This window comes from Mustela erminea, chromosome 2 (genome assembly GCF_009829155.1).
Source record: "Mustela erminea isolate mMusErm1 chromosome 2, mMusErm1.Pri, whole genome shotgun sequence".
Lineage (NCBI taxonomy): Eukaryota > Metazoa > Chordata > Mammalia > Carnivora > Mustelidae > Mustela > Mustela erminea.
The window spans coordinates 101,894,871-101,921,602 of NC_045615.1; the positions used below are offsets into that span (position 1 = coordinate 101,894,871).

The 26,732-nt window shown below is 51.1% G+C and overlaps 1 protein-coding gene across 6 annotated transcripts in view; it reads left to right on the forward strand.

The window, feature by feature from the left end:
* The window catches only part of JAKMIP1 (janus kinase and microtubule interacting protein 1), a 129,303-nt gene that overhangs the window by 5,264 nt on the left and 97,307 nt on the right, over window positions 1-26,732 (forward strand). Inside the window, exons 1-3 of one of the 6 annotated variants that reach the window (XM_032333785.1) lie at window positions 11,260-11,398; window positions 11,562-11,710; window positions 12,082-12,226. The exons of the other annotated variants lie outside the window; for them this stretch is intronic. The gene's annotated coding sequence lies outside the window, so the exon portion shown is untranslated. Of the gene's footprint in view, window positions 1-11,259; window positions 11,399-11,561; window positions 11,711-12,081; window positions 12,227-26,732 lie in introns of those variants that run through there. 6 annotated transcript variants of the gene reach the window in all.

Genomic DNA, 26,732 nt, shown 5'->3' on the forward strand with positions numbered 1-26,732 from the left:
GTGTGAGCGGGGCGGGGGAGGGGCAGAAGGCAAGAGAGGGAGAGGGAGAGAGACTCTCAAGCCATCCCCTGATGAGTGTGGAGCAGGGCTCTATCCTAGGACCCTGAGATCATGCTCTGAGCCCAAAGCAAGAGTCGGTTGCTTAACCAACTGAGCACCCGGGTGCCCCTGTTGACAGTTTCTTAATGACCTGGTACCTGATCATTTCTTAAAACATCTTTGTGTTACATGTATATATAATATTTAATAATGGTTATCACGGTAACCATATTTAAGTACACTGCTCAGTGGCAGTTAAGTGTGTTCACATTGTTGAGTAACTGTCCCCATCTAAGTCCAGAATGTTCCCGTCGTCCCAGACTGGCAGTCCCCGCTCTTAACCTGTGACCCCATGCTGCCTTGTAGGAATTTTGTAGGGAAAAGGCAAATGTCAGCGGCATCATAATTTAGCGCGGGAGGCTTTTGATGGCAGCTTTGCGTTCGAATGCTGGCTCTGCCACTTGCCAGCTGATGGTGGACAAGCCCGCCTCCTTTGTGAAATAGGGACAGCCCCAGTCCCTCTCCCCGCAGATCAGGTGGAAGGGGACGAAATAAAGAGCAGAGGTGAAGGCCCAGCTCACGTGGCAGATGGTGGGTAGGATGCTGTTCCCTTGAGCAGCCACATCTTAACGGGGTATCAGGTCTGTCCTTTCTGGGAGGCCCGTGGTGTCCCCTTTATCCTTTCCAAGGTACTGGAAGCATCCCCAGGACCCATCACGTGTCTTGCAGCTCCCACCTAGACCTCAGAGTACCCAGATGCTGGGTGGATGCGGCCTCCTGCTGTTCTTCCTACCCCAGGGCCCAGACTTGGCTGCAGGACTACACCAGGGAATGAAAGGAGGTTCTGTATGCGACCATCCCAAGACTGCCAAGGGCTGCCCATGTGGCAGTAATACTCTTGTGTGTGCCAGGTCAGGGGATGTGGTGGCTTGGCCTTCTGGCCCCAGTGCCACCAGCTTGGCTCTGTTTTGATTTGGGAGCCCTGGCCTGGCCCCTGGTCCCTTCCTCAGGGCTGGAGGGGTGAGACACACCACTGAACGGTGTCCTGCTTCCTTTGCAGGATGGGCAGCCTGTGAGGACCCTGAGCTATGGGGAGTGGAGGCGAGGAGTGATCTGGTGTGGTAGCTGTCCACTTCCCCTAACCTTGGAGCCTTTGTCCCCTTTCCTCTTCTGTTCTGTGCGGTTGCTTCTGGAGGCCCATCGCTCCTATCTGATTGCAGAGATGCAGGGATGTGTGCAACGGCGGCCATCCTGACTCTTCTGTTGAAAGAGTTCTCTGCCTCTCCCTCCCACCCCCGCTTTTTAAAAAAATTAAGGTGAAATCGGCACAACCTAAGATGAACCATTTCAAAGCGTACCATTCGGTGGCATTTAGCGCCTTTGCAAAGTTGAACGACCAAGGCCAAACATTTAGTTCCAAACATTTTTCCCAACAAACATCTAGTTACAAAACACGTTCTTTGCCTGCAATGAAAGCCCTGTCCCCATTAAGCAGCTCCTTGGCATTTCCCCCTCCCTCAGCCTCTGGCAGCCAGTGGTCTGCTTTGCATCTCTAAGGATTTGCCCATTCTGGACATTTTGTATCAATGGAATCCTATTACACGTGGCCTCTTGCAACCGGCTCCTTTCACTCAGCATCAGGTCCTCGAGGGTCACCCAGTTGTAGAGGGTGTCAGTGCTGTAGCACCTTATAGGTGAGTAATATTTCGTGGCGTGGCTAGACCATGTTTTATTATCCATTCATCTCTTGATGGGTGTTTGGGTGGTTTCTACTTTTTGGCTGGAGTGCATGGTGTTTGAAGCAAGGCTTGAAGTGTTAAAAATGTTCTTCCCTGGGGCCCCTGCTGCCCAGGTTCCTTTCTGGCACGACTCTCCTCTCGCTGCCCAGGCATCATTCAGCCACTCAGCAGATGCTCCTGGGTGTGGACCCCATGCGGGGCACTGTGCTGGGAGCCTCCAGCCTTGACTTGTCCTTGACATCTGGAGAATGGTTTGTTGTCTTCTCATTTTCGAAGCCCGGGGTGTGGGAGTGCCCTGAGACAGGAGGAATGGCAGGGGGCCCCCCACCCCATGGCTCCAGAGAAGCTGCTGGCATGGGGGCCCGGTTGCCTTTCTACTGTTTCCTGGAACATGCTGGATCCTTCCCGCTCTGAGGTTTGTGTTTGCTGCCTGCTGTCTGCCATGCTCTTCCCTGCCCTCACCAGAACTATGGTCTTTTCATCCTTCATGTCTCGGCTTAAATTTCCTCGCCTTGCAGAGGTCTTCCCTGTCCATTCCAGGTAGCTGCCCACCCCCCCTCTGCTGTTATTCTCCCCTACTGCAGTCGGTTTTCTTCTGAAATCATCACCATCCGAAGGGGATTTTCCTTGTCTGTTGTGATTCTCCCATCACCGTAAGCTAGGGCAAAAGCACCAGGAGGGCAGGAACCTTGCCTGGTATATTTGTGCTCATCTTTCAACACAGGCTATTGGTACGCAGCAGGTGCTCAATAAATAATTGCTGGTGTTGCTTGAGTCAGATGCAACTTAACTTCCTGAGTGCACCTTGCTAGCTCCAGACCTAGAGCACATCTCCTAAGCTTTCTGAGCCTCTCTTCCTTTTTCAGTCCACATGGAGACCATCCAGGGTCTAGCTCATGGGGTTGGTGCAAGTTCAGAAGTAACCTGGGCAGACTGCCCAGAGCCGTATTAGTATTCTGTAGGTGTTTGTAACCGGCGCTGCTGCTGGTGGTAGTTGGAGATGTGGTCCTAGTGATTATGAATGAGTCTCCATGTGCTGAGGGATATATACGCTTGCTTGCCCAGTGGTAGGCAGGAGGCTCCTGGAGCTGAGCTCCTGTTGACTGGCCGCCAAGCTCCCGTCCACTAGCCACTGAGCCCCTGTCCACTCGCTGCCACTCAGCACCATTGAGCTCTGAAACATGGCTCCTCTGAATTGATCTGGGCTGGTGAGTGAAAAATACACACTGGATTTCCAAGACTTTGTATCAGTGGGAGAGTGAAAAAGATCTCAGGAAAAACTGTGACAGTGATTACACATTAAAATTTGGATCTTTTGGGCCAAATGAATTCATTTCACTTGTTTCTTTTTTTTTTTTTTTAATGTGGCAACTAAAAAATTAAAAAATCAAAATTTGCAGGTCGGGTTCCCATTGTATTTCTTTTGGACAGTGCTTGAGGGCAGGGGCTGGGCTACAGGGGCTGGGGCTGTGCCTTCTGTGAAGTAGACAGCCCTGGGCAAGTTAATTCAACTTTGTTGTGCTTCAGTTTCCTCCTCTGAAACAAGAAGCCCGTCTGATGACAGGCAATGACACTACATATTTGAGGGCTTCTTGTGTGTCCCTGGAAGGAATGAGGGCCCCATGAAGAGCAGGTAGGGCAAGATCCCTGCCCATATCAGCTTTCATTCTGAGGAAGGAGAGACCCACACCATCTAAAGAAAACATAAACCCAATCAGTCCGTAAGGCTGTGATTGCTCTCTGAAGAATCTAAGGAAGGAGGCGCCGTGGACATCACACCTGCCAAGAGAGCTGTGTGGGACCTCTAGCTGGGAGCTCGCAGTGATGGGTTCTCGGTCTGGCCCGGTGCCTAGCAGCTGAGATGACCACTCTGGGATGGAGTGAAAGCAGCGGCCACTCTACTAAGACAAACCTCCACCTGATGGCTCTAGCCTTTTCAATCCCTGCATGTGATAACCACATCAGGATTTTGCTGCTGTTCTCTGAAGAATTTGCAAAGTCAAATTGAATGCTGGAGACCCATCCCAGCAGCTTCCCCAAAGCCAGCTCTGATTGGTTGAGAGCCAACTGATCAGCCAGCTCTGATTGGGCAAGAGCAGATGATGGCCAGTTCTGATTGGTCGAGGGCAAGACCTCAAGCTCAGATTAGCTTAGGGCAGTTGCCTCAGGGTGTGGCACAACCCTCCTCTTTTTGCACACATTTCTTATGTCCTGTACCCCATCTCCACTACTTCCTACCAGGCCTGGGAGGGAACCTGCGTTTCATCCCCGATCCAGCCAGGAACCACTAAGGGAACAAGTCACTTCACCCCTGGGCGCTCTGGAGTTCCTCTGTCGGGGTGACCCCCGCTGCCCAGGCCCATCATAAGGTGCTTGTGCTTCACATAGATGCCGGGGGAGGGCTTTGTTTCAGTTTTGCAGGGGCCATCTCGCATTGTCCTCCTTGTTTTCCACACGCACATCTGCCTGCGGATGCCCTGCATGGTCCTGCCTGCTAGGGTGGGGGGTTGACAGTGCGGTGTGCTCACAAAGAAGCAAAAGGAGCCCCAGGATAGGCTATGGGGGCGGGAGCATCTTTCTTTCCCGCCCCCATTGGGCCCACACCACCTCAGTATTGCAGAATGAGGGAATTACCTGAGGTTGCACAGGTAGAAATGGCAGTGGTGGGCCTGCTCCAGCCACTCGGACAGTTGCTGATTACATATGAGAAGTGTGCAGACCTTAGCTGGGCTTTCAAAGCCCCAATCGTCTGCTCCCAACTCCATTGCCATTATTTATCTCAGTGGACCATACCTAGCTGCTGAGCATTGCTCTTTCTTCCGGATCCTCCTTTTCCAGCTCCCTCTGTCTGAAAGGGCTTTCCACCTCTCAACTATAACATCCTGCTTGCTCCATAGCCCAGCTGGGATGTCAGTTCCTCCATTCTTCCTGGGCCTCCAGGAGAGAACTGTTTGATTCCTCTGCAAGTTCGGATTGAGTGGATGAAGTCATCGGGGCTGGGTTAAGACAGGAATAGCCTGGAAGCAGAAGAATGGACCAAAGGGGCTGCTTCTGCTCATCCTAACTTTGCTAGCATGGTGTGGCCTGCTCCTGCCTCCCTCTATTCCCACACCTTATGTGGGGCATGTGTCCAGCTGCACCATCTGCCCACTGCTCCCAACGGAGCCAGGCTTCTGCACATGCTGTTCCCTCGGACGGATTTGCCGATTCGCTTTTCCTGTCCTCATCCACGCAGTGAACCTCTTCCACTTAGGATCCACCATTAGCCGTATTTCCTCCAGAAAACCTTCCTTGTTGTCCCCCCACCCCACGATCCCCCCGCCTTCCCCAGGCCAGGTCAGGCATGTCGCCAGGGCTTCTGCTGCCCTAAGCATCCTTCTGCCACTGCCCTGGATGCAGTATTGCAGTTGTCAGTGACTTTCCTGACTTTTCCACTAGAAAGAAGTCTCCAGAAGGTTCTGGGAGGCTTGAGATGCCCTCTGATTCCCAGGAGGCTTCCCAGAGCCTGGCGCAGGGTGGGCTGCACAATAGGTGGTCTCAGTAGATTTCAGGCCTTTAGTCCCACAGATCCCGATAACCCTGATAATGGCAGTGCTGGGCGGGGCCCCAGCTGGGAGGTGGCTGGGTTGTCTCCATTGCTTGTGTTGAGTCTGTTCTGTCCTTAACTAGCCTCACTCTACTCTCTGCAGCAGCCACCCCTTGTGACTACTCTGTGAGCCTTAGATACCCCAGTACAGAGAAACACCTCAGTGGCCATGTTAGCCCAAAGAGGACATGGTGGAACTTCCTATCTTCTTCATAAAGTCTCCTTCCCCCAAATCACCATCTCACCTTCAGTCCAGGACAACAGATAGACAGACTAGCAGGCTGTTCTTCAGAGTCCAAACATCTCATGTTTACTGAAGGTCGTAGGTCTTGTTAAATTGTCCTGCTTTTACTCTTTCTCCCAAAGTGGCACTTTGGAAGACACGACTTCTCTTGGGAAGCTGGCGGAACAGCTTCCAGGGCCGGGGCAGCAGGGTGAATGAGCTCATTGAGCCGGGCAGTAATTGGGTTCCTGAAGCAAGTCTGGGGTCCTTTCAGGCTGAGGTCTAGAGATTCTTTTTGCCAGCCAGATACCTTATTGTGAACAAGGGCTTGGATGCCTACAGATTGTGCCTAATCTGTTTAAACCTTCAGGCAAGTGGGTTCTTTATTGACATTTATCTCTCCCTGGAGTCACCCAGGATGAGTCCTGTTGATGACAGCCTGGGCACTGTAGATCCCTTGAGTCTTCTACAGGGGTGACTAAACCCAAATGCAAGCCACTTTGGACCAGAGACACAAGCGAGTCCTATTGCTGGGTAGGATATTGGAAATTGGGGGTGCTAGAAGATGTGGTGGGGTGCCAGGAGCCCCCAACCTCAGATGTTGACAAATTATGAATTTGGGATTTCACAGTTCACAGGCACCCGAGTTGTAGCTTCCCTTCATGTTTGTTGATGAACCTGAGAGCTTAGTAGAGAAACTAAGAGGTCAAGTGACCGGGAGGTTGGGGATATAAGTCACTCAGGCAGGAATGTGGGCTGATCAGTTTGGGATGGGGTCTCAACTATCCATTGGGACAGGTACACAAGGGACATCTGTTCAGCAGAGACTCGTTAGCATCTGTTCCAGGTCTGCAAGAGCAATACTATGGCATTTGAAAATACCCATGCCATGGACTTTGTTGTGATTCCAACCATCCCTTCCCACTTTGGTTTGAAGCGCTGATCTGTCACCATACTTAGAGTTGCTCCATATCATGAAGTTGATTCCCAGATCATTGCAAGTGGCTCCATTCCTCCTGGTGGGCAGTTCAAATTGTAGCTTCAAATTCTCCAACTCAGAAATCTGGTAGTAGACATTTCTTTAGATGGTGTTCCACGACTATCAGACAAATCATTGATGTGCTCCCGTTTGCTGGAACCAGAGAGAAAAAATCATGGTTGATTTGAAAACCAGCCAGGGGCACCTGGTTGGCTCAGTCAGTTAAGTGTTCAGCTCTTGTTTTCGGCTCTGATCATGATCTCAGGGTCATGAGTTTGAGCTCTGCATTGGGCTCCATGCTGGGCATGGAGCCTATTTAAGATTCTCTCTCTCCCTCTCCCTCTGTCTCTCCCCCTCCTGCTTGCAAGCACTCTCTCTCTCTTAAAGAAGGAAGGAAGGAAGGAAGGAAGGAAAAGGAAAGGAAGGAAAGGAAAGAAAAAAGAAAAGAAAAGAAGCCATTAAGGAAACTGAAAATAGTAAGAGGGGTAATTTTGCTACGTGGATTAAAAATAATTAGTCTTTTGAAGTTCTTGCTCTACTTTTTATGCCAAACCCAGTGTCTGATTCACTTAATCCAAAAGAGTGTGGTAAAGGAGGAGCAGAGGAACCAAAAAGACATGAGGCATGTACAAAACAATCAGGGAAATGGCAGACATGAACTCAGCTATACAAATAGTAATGTTAAATGTGAATGGGTTAAACAATCCAGTCAAAAGGCAAAGATTATCAGAACATATTAAAAATGGTATAACTATATGCTGTCTACAAGAGACACAAGTGAGTCCTATTGCTGGATAGGATATTGGAAACTTGGGGTGCTCCTGCCAGAAGATGGGGGTGGGGTGCCAGGTTCCCCCAATCTCAGATGTCGACAAGTTATGAATTTGGGATTTCTTTGGATTCAAAGGTAAAATAGTTTGAAAGTAAAAGGATGGAAAAAGGTATGTCATGCAAAGAGCAAAGTCACAAGAAGACTGGAGTGGCTATACTGGTATTATATTAAGATAGACTTAAAAAATAGAGATAAAGAGAGACATTTTATAATGATAAATGGGTCAATCCATCAGGAAGATATAAACAATCATGAACACATATGCACCTAACAACAGAGCATCAAAATCCATGAAACAAAAACTGACCAAAATGAACGGAGAGATAGATAATTTAATAATACATAGTTGGATACTTATGTACTCCACTTTCAATAACAGATAGAACAACTAGATAGAAGATCAACAAGGAAATAGAAAACGTGGGCAACCCTGTAAACCAACTAGACTTACCAACAACATCAGAATATGTATTCTCCAGTGTATGTGGATTGTTCTCTAGGGCAGACCATATGCTCAGCCATGAGACAACCTCAATACATTAAAAAGGACAGAAATAATCCAAAGTATGCCTTCTGACCACAAGGCAATGACATTAGTAGGCAATACCAGCAAACACTGCCTGGCCTGTAGCTGATATTCAACTCCCTTTTGTCAGCCCAACATCCAAGACCTCCACTTGTCCTTCCCATTTCACCCTCCATCACTCCCACTCTCACCTTTACTTCCTGGCCAAACTGAACTACTGACTTCCCCTCCCGCTGTTTCCAGCTTCCTTGCATTTGCTTATGCTGCCCCACTTCCTGGAATGCCTGTTCCTTTGCCCTCCTGACCCCCATCCCATCTCCTAAGTTTGCATCCTGCCCTTCCTACCTTCCATGAACATCTGCCTCAGTGAGCCACAATGAGGAGAGCAACTGATCAGAGCAATGGTTCTTCAAGTGGGGTCCTGGACCAGCAGCATCAGCACTCCCTGGGGGCATTTTGGAAATGCACCTTCTTAGGATCCAGCCTAAGCTACTGGATCAGAAACATTGGGTTGGGCCCTGGTAGCCCGGCTTTTAACAAATTCTCTGGAAAGTCCTGATACTCCCTGAAGTCTGAGAACCAGGGCAGGCAGGGCTGGTCCCCACTTATTCTGTACTTACACAATCTATCTATTGGGTCGTCACTGAAATGATTGACAACTGGCTGGTTCCCTCCAGTAGGCAGAAATCACCCCTGCCATCCCACTGAATCTGTAGCTGAATGTGGAAACCCTTGCTTCGTAAGGGCAGTTCCTAGAAGGCAGCTCTCTGTCCAGTGTGCACGCATTTCAAGCTGGTGCTCAAGGTAAAGGGGCTTGGCTTCTAATGGTTTCCTGTGGAAGAAAGCTGTCCTGGCCTTGATTTTCTGTGCTCTCTCCCTCTTTGTGATGGATGTGGGCTCTAATCTCATTTCTAGGAAAGAGGGAAAGTGGCAGAGTGTGAACACCAGCCTGAGCCAGGAGTCCCAGGCTCAGATTCATGTCCTGCCCACCTGCTGCTGTAATGCCTTGCAGTGGTCCTTCTTCCCCAGGGTGGGAGTGTCTGCTGGGTGCTGGGCACTTTCTCTGCTCTCTTGAAGTGCACTGAGCAAGGGTGATGATCATAGGTAATCATTAACCAATGCAATAGCCTTACCTCTCTCTGGATTTGTTTGCCCATTGTAAAATGAAAAAAATCTTTTAAAATTTAACAGCTCTACCATAATATACCCAAATACACAAAACAGGGAAATGATGGTTTATTATTGCATGTCTTTTTCTGATCTTAAACTTATAACACTTACTCTAAGGTCAGTACATGAGGATGGTGAGGTCCCTTTGATGAATATAACTTCTGAAATGAAAAATTGAGCGTGGTAGTTGTGGTCTTAACAACAGTGGCATCCTCAGCCTTCCAGGATTTTGTTGTGGTTGTGGAAATAGTCTGTGTTTTGAGAATCCTTACATACCACAATTGGAATTGGTAAGGGTTTGATTGGTCACTTGGCTTGTGATCTTAGGATGCTCTGTACTGGGGGGGTGATGGGAGAGGCTGGGTATTCACCTGGCAGCTCAGGTCCATGCAGTGGGGTCTGCAAAGGGTTAACATTTGGTGTGTAGCTCATTTGATCTTGTATGCTGTCTTTGTAGTTTAAAGTGACTACACATGAAAAGATAGAATCAAACATTTGTTGCTATAGACCCCTGGCCTGCAAGCATCAAGGAGCACCAAGGCTCCATGGAATGGAGTATGCAGTCCAGGCCCTCAGTGTCACCTCCCAGCCCCCTGATGTGCTGATGATTCTGCTTTGTTTTAGACACTGGCCACCATCTTCTCATAGGCACCTGTGCCTATGTTGTTGTCGCCTACCCCTCAGTACCATGTGTGGTTCATTGCAGGATCTCAAATTCCCAAGTGTCCCATGTTGCACAGTCCTGGGACTTGGGATGGCAGAGCCTCCAGGACCACCACTGACAGAGCTGAGCTGCATGGGAGGAAGCTCATGAGGGCCAGCCCTTGCCTCACCTTGAGTCTCTGGACAGACCCCATGTCCTCCCAGGAGGGCTGCAGGTCCCGAATGCCCATTCCTTCTGCATAATGGCTCTTGAATTACTGGGTGTTTGGGGAAAACAGCAGTCATACCAAAAAGGGTGATCTTTTCCTGAAATTACTCCTGGCTCTGTCTCTCCTCTGTGTAACGGGTTCCCCTGGGCCCGGGATGAAGCATACAATCCTTGTCATCAAATCTGTGGCCTCTCCTGATGCTCTTGCTTTTACTGACTGTCCTCACCCAGGCTGCCATCCCCAAAACACCATAGACAGGAAGCGGGGGCACTGGAAGTGTATTTCTCATTGTTCTGGAGGCTGGGAAGTCCAAGGTCAGGCTGCCAGTCAATTTTGATGTGAGCTCTCTTCCTGCCTTCTTACTGTGTGTTCATGAGGGTGCAGAAGAGGGAGAAAGCAAGCTCCCTTGTGTCTTATGAGGGCACTGACCCCACCTTGAGGCCCCTACCTCATCTCACCCTAATCACTCCCCCAAAGACCTAATCTCCAAATACCATCACACCAGGGATTTGGGTTTCAACATAGGAATTTGGGAGGGGGCACAAACATTCTGTGGGTGACACTGACCCCTCCCTGATCCACTCTGTGCCTTCTTGAACTTCCCAGACCCTCTTTCTTCCTCCTGACTCTGGACTTCTGTGCCCTAGTCCTAGCAGTGCCTTTCTGCTACCTCTCCAGATGGCTTCAGGCTCATCTCCTTGGGTGCTTCCCTGCCCCCTCTCTGCCCCCCACCTCCGCCGGGCCCTGCACATCTTTTTGTCACAGCCCTGACCACATTGTGGGGCTGTCCTCTTTCATTGTCTTTCTTGCTCACCAGCTGCAGCTCAGGACCCACGAGGGAGTCATATTTGAGGCTTCTGTGCCCAGCCTGGGGCCAACAAATGTCTACACCTGATAAGGTCATTGTTGACCATCTTCCTTCCTGGTTCATTTGGTACTAACCCGGCAGGGAGTATCCTGGCAGTAAGGACATCTCAGGCCAAGCAACCCAGCTCTGTAATTATGTTCCTCTTGGAGGACCTGGTCTCTCCCTACCTGACCCAGCCCCACCCTACCCCTGTCATTTCTAGAGTCACCTTCTTGAGAGGAGCGAGGACATAGGCTCCGTGTGCCCCACCAGCTTTGTGCACACAGCGGGTGCTTGGTTGGTGTCTGTCGAAGAGTGCCCAGGCATTGCACACCACGTTGAGTGGCTGGTGTAGAAAGGATGTGGAAACCGCAAACGAAGTTTGCTTGAGAGTCACTGGCTGCCCCTGCCTGTTCCTGGCCGTGTGATTACTTGTCAGCCTGGTGACTCATTTCAGCAGAGGCGGGACAGAAACAACCTGACACCTGGGGCCTTTTATGGGACTCCTTCAGGGGACTTTGTACATCATTAAAGAGGACCAGAGAGTTTGCCAAGAGCCAGCAAGTAGCAGTTGAAAGAGCAAAGGTAGGGCCTTGAGCAAATCCTTTACTCACTTTAAGCTGACATTTTGTCTCCATAAGATGAGAATCACACGTGTCTCTCCAGGACCTTGTGAGCACTGGGATTATGTGTGTAAAGCACGTGATGCCTGGTGTCTGCCCAGGGGCTGGCACCCTTCTCCCCCCAGGTGTGCACAACAGCCAGGACTTAGCTCGGTGCTCAAGAAGTGTACTTATTTGACCTCCCTTTGGATAAGGCAGTGTCCAGGCCACACTTGGGGCTCTACGCTCGGGTCCTCCTGTAACACCTGTTGCTGGGAGTTACATAGCACAGCAGGTAAGGACATGGACACTGGAGCCAGACTGCCTGCTCATCCTCGCCTCTGTATTTGCAAGCTGGGTCCCCTTGGCCAAGTTACCTACCTCTTCCGGCTGGGACCCTAAAATGATGACTCTAATAATACCCATGTCGTAGGAATGTGGAGTGATAGATAATTATTACTAGTTTGGAACAGTTTGTAGCACCCAGAAATGGTGGTATGTGTGTGGACTGTGGTTATTATTACTTGGTGCATGTTGTTTGAGTTATATTGCATTGTGTCTGATGGGAGAGGACAACCCAGGCAACCCAGGATGCTTTGCTTCTCTTGCAGATCAGGTATTAGTTCCCGTGGCTTGTCCCCACCTCAGATTTTTCCTCCCTTTCAGCATCTGTAAGATTTTACAGCGAAGGACTAACAAAAACTCCACTGGCACAGGATGTTCTGCAAGAAGTTTCCTCATGTTCTTGTGAATGTTGATAACAGCTCTCAACCCTCTATTTGATGGGGATTTTGCAATGTGCGTTTTTAATGTGAGTAGACATTTTATCAGAAATTGTTTGTGTTTGTGGGAGTGTTTGGTGGGAAATTGAAGCAGGTGGTTTTTTTGTTGATATTGGAAGCTCTTCATGAACTGGGATATTTTGAAACCATAGCTTGATGGAAGTGTTGAGGTTAATATAGCGGTATTGAATTTGCTCTCAATATGCTTTGTTCTGGGGTGGGGGGGGGGTGGCAATGGCACTGTTAGCCTGGCTGTTCCTCCCTAAAAACATGCATGGGTGCCTTCCAGGAGTGTGCCTGGAATGCTAAGTCCCAAGGATAGAAAACAAACGGACACAGTTCCTTGGGCAGCTGGGAAGTGGCCTTAGAGTCAGACAGACTTGGGTTCGAGTCCTGACTCTGCCCCTGACATGCTGTGAACATCGCACAAGTGACTTCACTCTTCCAAAGGTGTTCCTTATCTGTCAAGTGGGGATGACACGGTGTTTTACAGGTTTTGAGGGTGGAGTGAGATTGCCCAGCATAGAGCCACATCTTAGAAATGGCAGCTCTTGCTTTGACTGCTGCTTTTGGGTCTGGGGGCAGGAGCCTGACTTGGGGCTGCCCTTGGGCCCCTTCATTGCCTTTGTTCTCTGCCTGGCAGAAGGGGCAGGGTCACTGTCCGCAGAGGAGATGCCTGTGTCTGAGGGCGAGAGAGGCCTGGTTTCCTGTGGGTTTGTGGCTTTGCAACATTGTTCCGTTGATGGCACCTGGAAGGGTCTCTGGGATGCCAAGGAGCAGGCTGTAGAGGATGGGGGCGCCACGGCCGGGCTGGGCTTCCTGTGCTAGTGCAGGCAGTCGGCCTCTGAGCTGTTGCCTCTTCCGAGTCCCCCCACCCCCGCCTCCTCCCGCCCCATGTGGGTGCTTTATTTTCCTCTCAAGCACCATGAAGGAGCTGGGAGGAAACCAGGCCCTCGGAGGTGGCAGGGGTGGTGGAGCCGTGTAGTGGTCAGAGTAGGGGAGCCGTGGGGCCTCAGGGCCTCACCCACACACAGCAGGGCGTTGCGGGCACGTTCAGAGAGGGCAGCCGGTCCTCCCAGAAGCAGTAGCTCCGTGTGGAGCCCACCCCCGCGCTGCAAGACTTCATTGCATGAAAAAAGCAAAACATGTTGAGAAGCACCCTCTGGCCTTTTTTCTTCCCGCACATTTGTGCGCAAATTTCATATTTTGCCAGGGTCGCACTGTACCAACTTGGTAACCCGGCCTGCTTTTCAACACCACGGTGCGTTCTGAAGGTGAGGATCTATGGGATCCTCGGTGGTAGTGCCGGCATCCCTGGAAGGGGGCGGGGTCAGAAAACGGAAGGGGAGGGGTCAGCGTGACTGCCGGGGAAGTGGGTGTGCCCGGAAGTGGATGTAGGCTGTGCGGGTGTGTTTCCGGCGCCCAGGGCCTAGCCCACTTGCCGTCGCATGGGGAGGCCTGGCAGGGGTGGGAGGAGAGGGCCGGCCTCCAGTGCAAGAAGCTTGGAGGCACGATCTGAGTCAGGTGCTTTCCAGGACGCGGAAGGGGTGGTGGCCTTGATGTTGGAGGGAGGCAGCCATTATGGTGTCCTGGGTCAGTCCGCGTTTCAGTCCGGGAAAGGGGTTGCCTTAATTCACTGAATCTGTGCCACAGCCTCAGGAGGCAGGACAGCCTCGGCTCAGGTGACATGACTTGGTGTAGGTCCTACAGGCAGTAAGGGAGGGAGCCAGGACTCCACACTGGATCTGACTGACAGGCTTTCTGGGGAGTCCCGGGCCTTCAGGGCAGGAATCTTGGCGATCATGGAGGGCTTCCTGGAGCAGGCGATGCTGTGGCGTATAAACCTTCACTAAGCTGAGTACAACACCAGGGTAGGAAGAGTCGGGGTTCCAGTGCTGCTGTCCTGTGTGCATTTGGATTAGACACCTTCCCTTGGCTTCCGTCCCATCTGTACAATGGGGAAGTGGCTCCAGATGGCCTCTTAACACGTCCCTTCCAAGTCTGGAGCTCACTACTTCTCTGTATCATTGTTTGCTAAATATTTTTGCCTTTAGGGAGCCTGGTGTCTGACTACTGACACCCTCTCCCTTTCCAAGATCCCTCTGTGGCTTCAGGGTGCTAGTGGGTGTCCAGGCGAGGGTCTCCATTCATGACAGCAAAGACTGTGCCTTGCCCACCATTTTGAAAGGCTCTAACTCCTTTGGGCCCCGGAGCTGTGGATGCTGCTAAGAGATTGGGCCTGTAGGGGATATCACAAAGTAAACCCTGGGACCTGGCAGATCTGTGTTCAGATTCTTGGTCTTGCATGTTCAGTGGAAGCTTAGGCCCATCAGTCCACCTCCGAGAACCTCTGTTTCCCCATTTGTAAATGCGGAGGTATTCTCTTGCAGCCCTTAATTTCCTTAGCCCCACTGCCCCGTTGAGTGGGTCAGGGTGACGAGGCACAGTGCTTCTCTTTGTTCCTGCAGTAAAACAGCCCAGCAGCTAGGAGTGATAAGGAACTTTGTGACTGTTTGGAGAGATTAAAAAATAGATCAAAATGTACAATGCAGCTTAACTCAAGCTTTAGGAATTCTTCCCTGTCCCCTGTACTTGGGCTGTAAGTCCTGTGTGGCTTTACCTCTTAAAATGTTCTTATCTGTGGCTTGCCTCTGGCCTCTTCTCCCCTCACCAGATGAGGGTACAGCTTCAGCGCTGTCTCTAACCCCAGGGGGCGCCCTCCAGAAAGTCATCTGTGTGGACCCTGAGCAACTGGTCTGAAATGCACAGGTGTCCCCTGGCAGAAACCTCTCCATGGCTCCCTGGTGTGCTTAAGGTCAAGTTCAAGCCCTCTAGGAATTTATATTCCTTCCTTCTTCCTACTAGACCTCCATTCACCTGAGGGCAGAACTGCCTTGATTATCTCTGTATCTTTAGTGCTTGGGAAAGTATCTGGTGCTTAATAGGTTCTCAAGAAATGGTAAGGATGCTGTTTATTGTTTGTGGAGCAGGGTACCTCACCACTGTTAGGAATGTCAGTTGTGGCCCCGTGGATGTCAGTATTACTATCTCTTACATGGATGAAGAAGACAGGGATCTTGGCGGGATTCAAAATGAGCATTAAGTAAATAAATACATGCTTATCCTTTTAACCTCTCTAAAGGGAGTTGTGGAGCATCTCTTGCTTTAACTGGAGACAAGAAGTCTGAGCCTTGAACCTAAAGTCTTTTCCAGGTTCAGAGACAGCCAAGGGTTGGCTGGCACAGGGTAGGGGTGGGCAGGTGCAGTGTAAGGTGGCGTCCATCTGCCTGGACAGAGCCGTGCAGGAAATCCCGCCTGGTGGCAGCTCCATCGGCTGAGTCCTCAGCTGAAATCGGACCACCAGCTTTATCTTTATCATCAGTATGTGATGTATCTGCAATGTGAAATGCTTGTGGGATCATCACTGATATCTGCTGATTTCTAGTCATTAATAGTTTCCCACTGTGAGCATAAAACTGTACGAAAGTGATGAACGTCTTGCAAAAAGAACAAGAAAACGGCACTCACTTGTATTCCCGCCGCCCTTCCAACCACTGTCAGTGTTCTTTCCAGCCTTGTCCAGAGGCAGCACGAATAAAATGCTTTGCTTTTTATGTAGAAGGAAGGGAGATTACTCACTTGTGCCCTGCTTCTGTCACTCCTGAGCTGAGTGACCTTGGGCAAGTTCTTCAACCTCTCCGAACCTCCGTGACCTCAGCGGTCCCCTAGAGAATTCATCTGCCTGCCACGGTTGCTGCTCTCAGATGGTTGTTTGGATAGGTGAGGAGAGTTGGAGTGGATCGGTGGTAAGGGGAAGTGGGGAACAGATGACGAAGGGCCCCATTCAGGTCCAGGATTAAGGGACACTGAATGAGAACTCTGTGTGGCTCAAGGTGACCATGGGTGAGGGGGTGAGTGGAAGAACCTCATGGGGTGGGAAAGGGTTGAAGGGGGTGGCCAGTGGGGAGCACATTGTGGAGGGAGGCAGAAGAAACTGGTTCTCAGCAGGGAGATGGGTGTCCTGGTCCAGCTGGGAGTGCCAAGGGGTCAGAATGGAGACAAGGGTTTAGGCCAGAAGGGGTTAGGGCTTTACATTCCCATTCCCAGGAGCCCTTTCTCAAGTGAGCCTGTGGGTAGGCTCGGGCACCCACTGTAACTGCTACAAGGGCCCTCAGGGAGGGGAAACTGAGGCCCACAGCAGCTTTGTGGCTTCTCCAGAGTGACTCAGTAGGTTGAGGGATGTGAGCCTTGGTGCCCCTGCTTTTCTTCATCATGGCCTGACTGGTCCTCACTGCCAGCTCCCAAGGATAGCGGGAACTCCTCAGTCAGGATTGAGGGCATGTGGCTTGTGTTTTCTTAGACCAGGAGCCAAGGACCAGGGCTGGCATGAGGTGAAGATCTCTAATCCTCTCTCTCTGGGCCAGAGTCCCTCCCAGCTGCTCTCCCCTCGTGTCAAAGATGCTTCTTTACCTGATGATGCTTATTTCCTGATTTATCATTATATTTTACTTTTCTACCTGATTAATTCAGAGAAGTTTGCTGGTGGTCCAGGGTTTCTCTGACAGAGACATGGCAGTGTTCTGTAAATAGTTTCTTGTAACAAGTGCTCTGAGGCTTGGGTCAAGAAAAATCATCATTTTGCTACAGAGATGTTATTGTGGCAACTGACATTTGAATATGAAATGTATCAATGGTAAAATTTCCTGGGTTTGCTAATGGTGTTGTGATTTCACAACATCCTTGGTCTAAAGAGATAAAAGCCACAGCATTTAGGGTGAGATGCTGTGACGTCTGTAGTTTACTTTCAAATTGTTGACAAAAATAGAAACATGTTCTTCTTTATCGGTAGATAAAGCAGATATGGAAAAATGTGAAAAATCAGTTGAGTCTAGATGACGGTGTAAAGTGTTCATTGTACTATTCTAGGACTTTTTCTATAGTTTAGCAACTGTGCAAAAATAAAACTTTTGAAAAAAGTGCTGCTGACTGGGGAGGTGACTTGAGGATCTCGGGGTCCACCTGTTGGCCCCGTGTTCCCCGCCCCATCTTTGTCCCTGTCCATTTGACGCAGGGAGAACTGCTTGCCCCAGAGTTCAATTCTGAGCGGCCCCTTGGGGTCCAGTTTTGAAATCATGGCAGAGGCTTTTGACAAAATGTATTCCCCTCTCTATAGGGAAATCGTTAGATTTTTAGAATCTTTGCTTTAGGATTAATTTTCCTTCAACTTTTCATTCCTACCTTCTTTTAAGTTTTTCTCAAAATTTTATTGCCTTCTAAAATGGCTGAGGCAGTATTTGTTGTTTTAATTACTTAAACAGAGAAGAGAATATGGAAAATAGGAGACCCTCGTTTTCTCCATCCCCTCTGGGGGTAGCCAGTGGTACGTAGAACCCTCTAGAACACATACAAACATGCGCGGTCATCCAGTAAGGTTTGATGTCTTATCATTTTTATCCTTTATTAATCTGGTTAGCTAACTTCTGACTTCTCCTTGAAGATGCAGCTTGGGGGTCATCTCCTCCAGGAAGTCCCCCAGGCTCTCTATGCTGACCTCATCCTTTGCAGTCATCCAAATCCAAGCTGCCTCTCCTGCCAGGTCTTGGGTAACACAAGGCCAGCTGTTACTGTTTCATGGTCTGTACTTGAGCTGGGAGTGCAGGAGATGCACAGTCAGTGTTAGTGGAGGGAACAAATGGGCACAGAAGGCATCCTGAGTGAGAAAGCCTTGAGCGCAGAGCCTTGCAGGTAGGAGGAACTTTCTCATTCTGAATGCTCCTCCTGGCCCTGGGGGAAGAGAGTGCCAGGGCCTGGGTGTCTGGGGACAGAATGTCACGTTAGGGAATGTGGACACTCTCTCCTTGGGGCTCCCATACCCTGGTTGATTCTTTCCTGACACTAATACCCTATGTGGGTTGGGCTGATGGGGTGGCCATGAGCTCCCCAAGGGCTGGGCCAGGGCTGGGTTCTTTCTTTTCTCCAGTACAGCCTGATTTTCTGGGGGTCTTGGTGGTGATAGGAAGAGGCCCAGGCCAGGGCTGGAGCAGCTCAGGATTCAGATGTGAACCTGGCCTGGTTCTTTTTATCTTCTGTGATCCTGACTCCTTCCTCACTGGAGACAATGTTTTCTGCAGCTGGGATCTATTAATGTTATCTGCAGCTCATCTGACAGATGCCAATGATGGGGCCATGGCCAGCTTGAGGAAGTGGGAAGTTGAGAGGGCATGGAGAATTGCGTGGTGAGATTCTCAGCCAGCATGCTCAGGCAGTGTCGAGAAAAGGTCCCTTGCTCTGAGTAGCTGTCCTGGGCTCACCACCCATTTCAGGCTGGAGGGGTCCACTGGTCTGATGGTAGGATTGTAGACTTTAGAGCACAGGACCGTGGTTTCCAAGGCTTACATCCCAGGGTGTGAGCAGGGCTGGGAATTATCACATGGTGCCCTGTGGCCTGCCTTCTGGGAGAATGGTCAGTATCATTGGGGAAACTGTGGAGAAGTGAGAGAAGTTCTGCTTTTGTGTTAGATGTTATTAATGTAAATATCAATAATGCTTAGCTATTATATGTCTGTATAGCTTTGCAAAAATATGCACTTCACCAGTTTCAAATCCAGCACTTTCCCCGTGGAGTGAAGGCATAAGTGGAGTGGAACGGTGGCTTTTTTGGCTCCCCTGATTCTGTGCCAGGCCCTGGGGAGGGTGGTGGAGTTTGGAGATAGGAGGTGCATAGTCATGCCTTCAGGGCACACCTGGCCTAGGTGATTTTTGAGGTTGAATCACAGGTATCCAGGACATGTGAAGATTCCTCTTCCATCTTCCCACACTGGTCACTATTTTGTACTTATGCCATTGGCATTAGGGTCTGAAAAAATACTGAAGCAAGTTATGTGACAGCTGGCTCCCTGGCCTTCTCTCTCCTAGCTTCTCATCTGCCTTTGCACCTAAACAGGCATTCTTTGCTTCTGGAACTGTATTGTGAATATCTAGTGATGGCGCTGGTGGTGATGGTGATGATGATATGATGGTAGTGGTGAAGGTAGTAGTAGTGATGGTGATGGTGATAGTGATAGTGATGATGGTGGAGATGGTGTTGGTGATGGTGGTGATGTTGGTGGTGACGATGGTGGCAATGGTAGTGGTGATAGTGGTGTTGATTGTGATGGTGATGGTGATGATGATGGTGATGGTGATGGTCATGATGGTGATGGTGGTAGTGGTGATGGTGGTGGTGGCAATGGTGGCAACGGTGATGGTGGTGATCGTGGCAATGATGGTGATGGTGGTGGCAATGGTGGCAACGGTGATGGTGGTGATCGTGGCAATGATGGTGATGGTGGTGATGATGGTGAAGGTGATGGTGGTAGTGATGGTGGTGATGATGGTGGTCATAATGTTGATGATGGTGGTGATTGTGGCAGTGGTGATGGTGATGCTGGTGATGGTGGTGGTGGTCGTGGTAGTGATGGTGGTGGTGATGGTGGCGATGACTGTGGACACAGGGATGGTGGTGAAAGTGGCAACAGCATTGAATATGGAAATTCCAGGCATGTAGTAGGCATTCTTTTCTCTTACCACTTTAGCTTTCCACATCTTTTGTTCCCTCACAACAACCTATGGTTTTGAACCACCATGGCCCATTTTGCAGGTGAGACCTGAGTCACAGGGCCACCCAGTGCCTGCTAGAGGAGGACTCAAAGCCTGATAGACTAGCTTTTGAACACTCAACAGGGGTTACCCAAGGGTGATCCTGGCACTGAGTATTCTTTCACCTGGGCACCTGTTGGAAATGCACGTTCAGGGACCCCAGCCTCTTTGACCCACATTGCTGGGGAGGGGCCAGTTCAGGGAAATTCGAGGCACCTGTAGAGTTGTTGTCAGGCACATTAAGGTTGAGAACTGCTGCCCTAAGCTGCCACCACTCCTGTCCTCAGTGGCCTGGTCACCGTGGACCCAAGCTCAGGGGACTCTGATCTTGTTACTCAGTGGCCTGCCAGCAACATGGCATCACAATGGAGCCCACAGGGCCCTGATCCAGAACTTTCTGCTTTGGCTGTATGCTGGAATTGACTTAGAAACCACCAAGACTTGGACTGCACATTGGAATCCTGAGTCGGTGGGACTGAGCAGAGCCTCTGCATTGGGAATTCTCAGTTTCCAGATGATTCTCTCATGCAGTCCAGGTTGAGACCTGCTGCTCCAGAGCTGTTCTCTCTACTGTGGGTGCCTAGGTATCTGGAGAGGGGATAGTAGGACAGTAAGTCAGTCCGCCCCATTGAGAGTTCTGGTTTGGTGGCCTGGGGGGAGCCAGGCAGTGGCACGAAGAATAAATTCTCTTGATATTCCTGGTGGGCAGCAGCTCTTGATCCGAGAGCTGGCCCTTCACAGCTCCCTGGGCCGCCAGACGTAGGCCCTGGGGAACGGCTTCTTGTCTGGAGTGTCCCCTTCCTGACCGTGACAGGCAAGGCACTTTGCATTCAGAGACCTACATGGAAACTCTGCTTCTGCTTCTCCCTCGCTGGGCCGTGGGAACTTCGGCAGCTTCACTCCCCTCTCTCGAGCACTCTCTTCTCTGTGAAAGGGGAGAAAGAAACAATTTGCTCCAAGGAATTGCTTGAGAAATAGAGTAGCACAGTGCCCGACACCCAGGAGTCCCTCTCAAAAGGAGTACGTGCATCTGTCCAGCTACCATGGATTGCCACAGGCAGCAGCTTTCAAACGTCAGCAGGGGGAGAATCTCTGGGACCTGCAATATCTGGGCCTCCATGAGCTTCCCAGCACCCCTGGGGTTCTGATACAGGCAGTCTGAGAACTGCTGATGTGATTCTGATCATCTGCTGGCTGGGGAAATCTGAGGAATGATGGTTATTATTCGCCAGTGGCCAAGAAGGACACCCCAGATTTCATAGTGTTTTTGTTTTCTTTGGGTAAATACCCACTAGTAGGATTGCTGGATCATACTTTAGTTCTATTTCCAACTTTTGAGGACCCTCCATACCGTTCTCCAGAGTGGCTGTACCAGTTTGCATTCCTGCCAACAGAGGAGGAGTGTTCCCCTTTCTCCGCAGCCTCGCCCGCACCTGTTGTTTCCTGTGTTGTTGATTTTTAGCTGTTTTGGCAGGTGTGAGGTGATGTCTCATTGTGGTCTGGATTTGCATTTTCCTGATGGTGAGTGATGTTGAGCATTTTTTCAAGTGTCTATTGGCCACCTGGAGTTTTCCTCTGCTGATGTGAAAATGAACTTGTTTGTCTTTTTGTTATCGAATTAAGGGTTTTTTATTCTGGAGGTAGACTCTTTACTGGGTACATTTCTCCCTTCCTGTGGGTTGTATCTCCCTCTTCTTTGTGCTGCCTATATTCATTTACTAACCTGCCATAACAGCTATAAACTGGGGGACTGTTGCCCTTAGTCGTGATCAGAGTCCCATCGGCTCTGAGGAAGTAGGAGCTGGTGGAAGATGAGAAGGTGGAGGGGGAGGTGAGTGCAGAGACAGAGGGTTTGGCTCGTCCAGGCCAGCGCAGGACAGTGGGGACAGAGAGACAAGGAGAAGCTAGTCCTGGCAGGACTGGGGGCCTGTTGGGTATAAGAGGGAGAGAGGGGGGGATCAGGTAGGTAGATTTGCAGGGCTCGGGCCTGAATGGTTGACTGGAGGGCAGCTCTTTGCATAGCCCAGGGCCCCAGGGAGGAGGAGGAGGAGTGGGTTTGGAGTAAGATGGATTCTGAGACTGCTAAAAACAGCAGCGGTCACTGAGTGCCTCCCGTGGGCCAGGCTCCAGGCACTTTGACCTTGAGGAGCAGAAACTGTTACTGCAGACAAGGAAACTTAGGTACAGAGAGGTTAAGAAACTGGTCCAAGGCCACAGCGTGGTGAGTGGTGGGGAGCCTGAGCTTTGAGCCTCCAGGCTGCGCTGCTGTTCAGAGGCAGGGCTGCAGCACCGCCCCACCCCCCCCACCCCCAGCTGCTCAGCAGACCTGACACCTAGGCTAGCTTCCACCTGTGGCATCTGTCCAGGACAGAATGGTGACCCCCAAGAGAAGTGTGCACGTCCTGATTCTGGGAACCTGGGACCATTACCTTACATGGCAAAGGATGTGAATAAGAATTTTGAGGGGAGGAACTTATTTTGACTTAGGTGGGGGGGGTCCTAAATCCAATGACAAGTGTCCTTATGAGAGTGAGGCAAGAAATGTGACCCATGGAGGGGAAGGCCATGTGAAAATGGGGTAGGGGCTCCCCAAGCCTGTTATTTGTTAAAGCAGCCACGGCAAGCTAATGGCAGTCTGCCTCCTGGGAACCCCGGCCTCTGAACCCTGCAGACCACAGACCTCCAGCTCTCAGGAGTATGACTGTGTCTTTCCATTTAAAGAGCCTGAAGCTGGATGTGATCGGGAAGCAGCAGAGCTGAATGTTTCAGTCTCTCTCATGTCCCAGGCTGTGGCCTCATGCAGTCACGATGGGGTTTCTTGGGAAGCCCGCTGGACCTGGCTGGCTGGGATGGATATGCCTGCTTTGCTGCTGGTGGGAGGACACAGCAGTGCACAGCTTGCAGGTGCAGAAGGCCTGGGCAGGCTTTTGCAAGGCTGTCCCTCAGCTCTCAGTGGCTCCACGGCCCTTGTACAGTCCCAGACCCCCTCCTTGAACTCCTCCCTGACTGCATCAGCTGGATGTCAGGTCATGAGCAGTGCTGATGACTCAGGACACAGGCTTTGGAATCAGACACACTCAGGTCCCACACCTAGCCCCTGGCTGGGTGACCTTGGGCAAGTCAGTCCGCCCCTCTGAGCCAGTTTCCTCCGCCCTTTACAAGGGGGATGTGGATGACATGGTCATGCTGAATCCCTAGCAGGTGGCCGTGGCCAGAGAAGAGTTGATGGGCAGGACGAGATGGACAAGATGGCAGTCACTGCCATGACTGCCTTGTGCAAGTCAGCCTGTTCTGTGAAGTGAGATTGCAGCTACGTTCTGGGAATTAAAACAACAACAACAACAACAAAAAAAACAAAAACAAAAAACAAAAAATGTAAAGCCTCATTTGGATCATGTTGAAGAATGAAGACATCTGTCTTCCCCCACTTCTGCTGCTCGGCTCCACGGGGGCCTCACCAGGAGGGCCAGGGTCAGGCTCATGTGGACGTGGAGTTTCCCAGGCCCCAGCTGACCTGATGAGGCAGAGCAGGCTTGGCTCTGGCACTGGGCTGTGTCCTGGCCCCTAGTGGCCTGGCCTGGCCCCCGCCTTGGTGGGCCTTCCCACGGCTTCCTCACATCACTTGTCGGACCCGTGGCTGGCACGGGTTCCCGTCGTCCTCCGGTAAGACAAGGTCTGAATTGGGTAGTGTCCCTCACGAACCCCCTATTGACCTTGCTCCCCCGCCCCCTGGCACCCCCCCTCCCTCGAACCCCACTGAGCTCTTAGCATCCCACATGACTCCAGCCTGTTCCATCCCAGACATGGCTAAGCCTGCATGCATGTTCTGCCCGTGCAAACCCTCCACTCTGTCAGTGAGGTGTCGTGTGCCCCACTGTGCAAATGTGATGTGAGGGGCACCCCAATGCAGTCTGTCCCTTGGGCGCCTGTGTCCCGTGCATCTCCAAGTCTTCCCAGTGATTCTTCTTGACCATCCCCTGACCACCTGGGCACCTTGCTTCCCCCTGGTACACCAGTTCCCCTACCTGGAATGTTCCATTCCTTTTCATCGGGTCAGCACTTTCTCCTTCAGAAGTCCCCTTGGCATCACTTCTTGCTCAAAGTCTTTGGGGAGGAGCGTTTGGCTGCCTCAGTTGGTTGAGCAGCAGACTGTTGATTTCGGCTCAGTGTCCTGGGACCGAGCCCCATATCTCTGTGCTCAGCGGGGAGTCTGCTTAAGGATTCTCTCTTTCTGCTCCTCCCCCTGACATGCACTCTCTCTCTCTCAAACAAATAAGTAAATCTTAAAAAAAGAAATGTCTGGGGACCTCTGTGTCTGGGACAGTTTGACCTTCTCATGGGCCAGTTTCCTTTCTCTCAGAGCCCCTGTCTGGGGTCCACCATCTGCCCAGTCTTGGTGTGTTTGACTAATGTCTGCTCCAGCCACTTGAGGGGTGGCATGTGCTGGTATGGACACTAGCTTCCCAGTACCTGTGGGGCTGTACACAGAGGAAGGGGGGTGGTCAGTGAGTGTCCTCCCACTGAATGACTGGGGAAATCCAGAGAAATACAGAGTTCCTCCAAGGAACCGCCTTCCTTACTCCTATGGGCCTTAACCCTGTGCTCTGATTGAAGACCCCCACCCCCATGCCCTGATCCCTGTCCTGGCTGGCTTTCATGAGTGCTAACTCTCAGGTAGCTCAGGGCCACTTTCTCCGGGACCCTCCCTGAAGCCTGGGCCCCCATAGGACTGTAGGGTTCCCTGTCAGAACTCTGATGTCCTCTCTCTCCCTAGTGATCTTCCCCACTGGACTGATGTCTTCACGGAAGCTGGGAGGGACCCACCCCCCACTCACACATGGGGCGTTGAGAGCAGATGCTCCTTGGGCATGTAGGATGTGAACGAGTCAGACCCAGTAGGTGCTAATCATGACCTGGGGACCTACTATGTGCCATGAGCCATGCTAGGCACTGAGCACAACAGACCACGCCCCTGCCTTTCTAGAGCTTATCTGCAGGGGCGGGAGTGGGGAGGGGCACCCACATGGACAGAGGTATGACATGGAAGGTGTGCTGAGATCTAGAGCTATGTGAGGGGAGGTCTGGAGAGGCCTGAAGGGAGTGAGGGGGGAAATCATGTGGGCATTTGGGGGAAGGATGGTTCAGGGAGAAAAGTAGCAAGTGCAAAAGACCTGTGGTGGGAACATGCTTAGTGGGTTGAGGGGCAGCAGGAGGCCAGCGTGACTGGGAGCAGTGCCCAAGGAAGCCAGGATGTGAGGTCTCGGGGTGTTGGGGGTTATCCATGATGGCGGACCTCAGCAGTGTTTGATGGCAATGATGCTGTCTTACCAGAGCCCATGCTTTTCCTTCCCAGGACCATGCATCACCAACCCAGCCAGTCTGGGGCTGCATCTTCTAGCCTGGCTGGCATGCCAACACCCTCACAAGCCTCTCTGCTTCCACTTGTAGCCCTCAAAGCTACTCCACCAGGGAGCCAGAGGAAACTTTTTAATGGAAACTTTGTGTTCTGTTGCTGAAAGCCTTTGACTTTGTGCATTCAGAAATAACGGAGCTGTGTCCAGTCACTGGAAAGAGTACAATGCCCTGATGACTCCTAGCCTTGGGGAGGCTGCATCTGCCTCTAGTAGGGGCTTCCCTTGTCTGTGATGACTTCCGTTTCTGTAGAGCCCTCCCACCCTCCATGCGGTAGCACTGCATCATGGGAAGAGAATGGGACAGGGTTGGACAACCCTGGGGAGGTTATGTTCCTTGACCCCTTAGTACTTTGGGTTCCCTGTTTGTAAGGTGACAGCAGTATCAGGGTCCCCTCAGAGAGTTGGACTGACTAAGACAATGGGGCTGTGATGCTCCAGCATGATACCTACACATGGGTTCAGGGACCCTGAGCAACTAGGGTCATCATGTCATGGACGGACTACGACAATAATCATCAGGGAGGAGAGTGTCCGGGCAGGAAGGCTGGACTCAGTGGGGTCCAAGTCAACTTAATGGCAAATAAGTTAGATTACAGAAGGTGCGCTCAATCTGGCAACATGGAGGTCAAGGGAGGTGAGTAGAGACCAGAGTAGGTAAGTGGAGGTCAGAGTGGATAGGTGGAGGCCAGGGGAGGTGAGTGGAGGCCAACAGAGCTGCAGGAGCTGAAGCCGTACAGCAGGGAGGCAAGGAGGCCATGCAGACAACAGGTGGAGATAGCCTCGAATGACTGTAAAGAAGCAGAGAGAGGCAGAGGTTTGGGGGGATTGGACACAGAGATTGGGGTGGGAGGGCTCTGTTTTGTTTTAATGGGACTGACAAGCTGATAGTGAGGCGCTCCTGCAGAGAGGACAGAGTAGGGAAGTTTGGGGAAAGGTGGGAAGGAGGGGGCGTCCACAGCCAAGGAGAAGAAGAGGTGTTGATTTGGGAATTTGGGTTCGGTTCAATTAAAAAAAATTATTTGGGATGCCTGGGTGGCTCAGTTGGTTAAGCCGCTGCCTTTGGCTCAGGTCATGATCCCAGGGTCCTGGGATCGAGTCCTGCATCGGGCTCCTTGCTCAGTGGGGAGCCTGCTTCCCTCTCTGCCTCTGCCTGCCACTTTGTCTGCTTGTGCTCTCTCCGACAAATAAATAAATAAATAAAACCTTAGAAAAAAATATTTCATTTATTTGACAGAGAGAGAGAGAGAGAGCACAAGCAGGGGGAGCAGCAGGCAGAGGGAGAGGGAGAAACAGGCTCCTTGCTGAGTAGGGAGCCCCATGTGGGGCTTGATTCTAGAACCCTGGGATCATGACCCTGGATTTGGGCACAGCATGCTTTATTTAACCAGCTTTGTGCTTACCTGACTGAGCCACCCAGGCACCCCTCCATTCAGTTTTCTTCTGTGTCCTTAATAAAGAAATACCATTTTTCTCTCCTGAACAT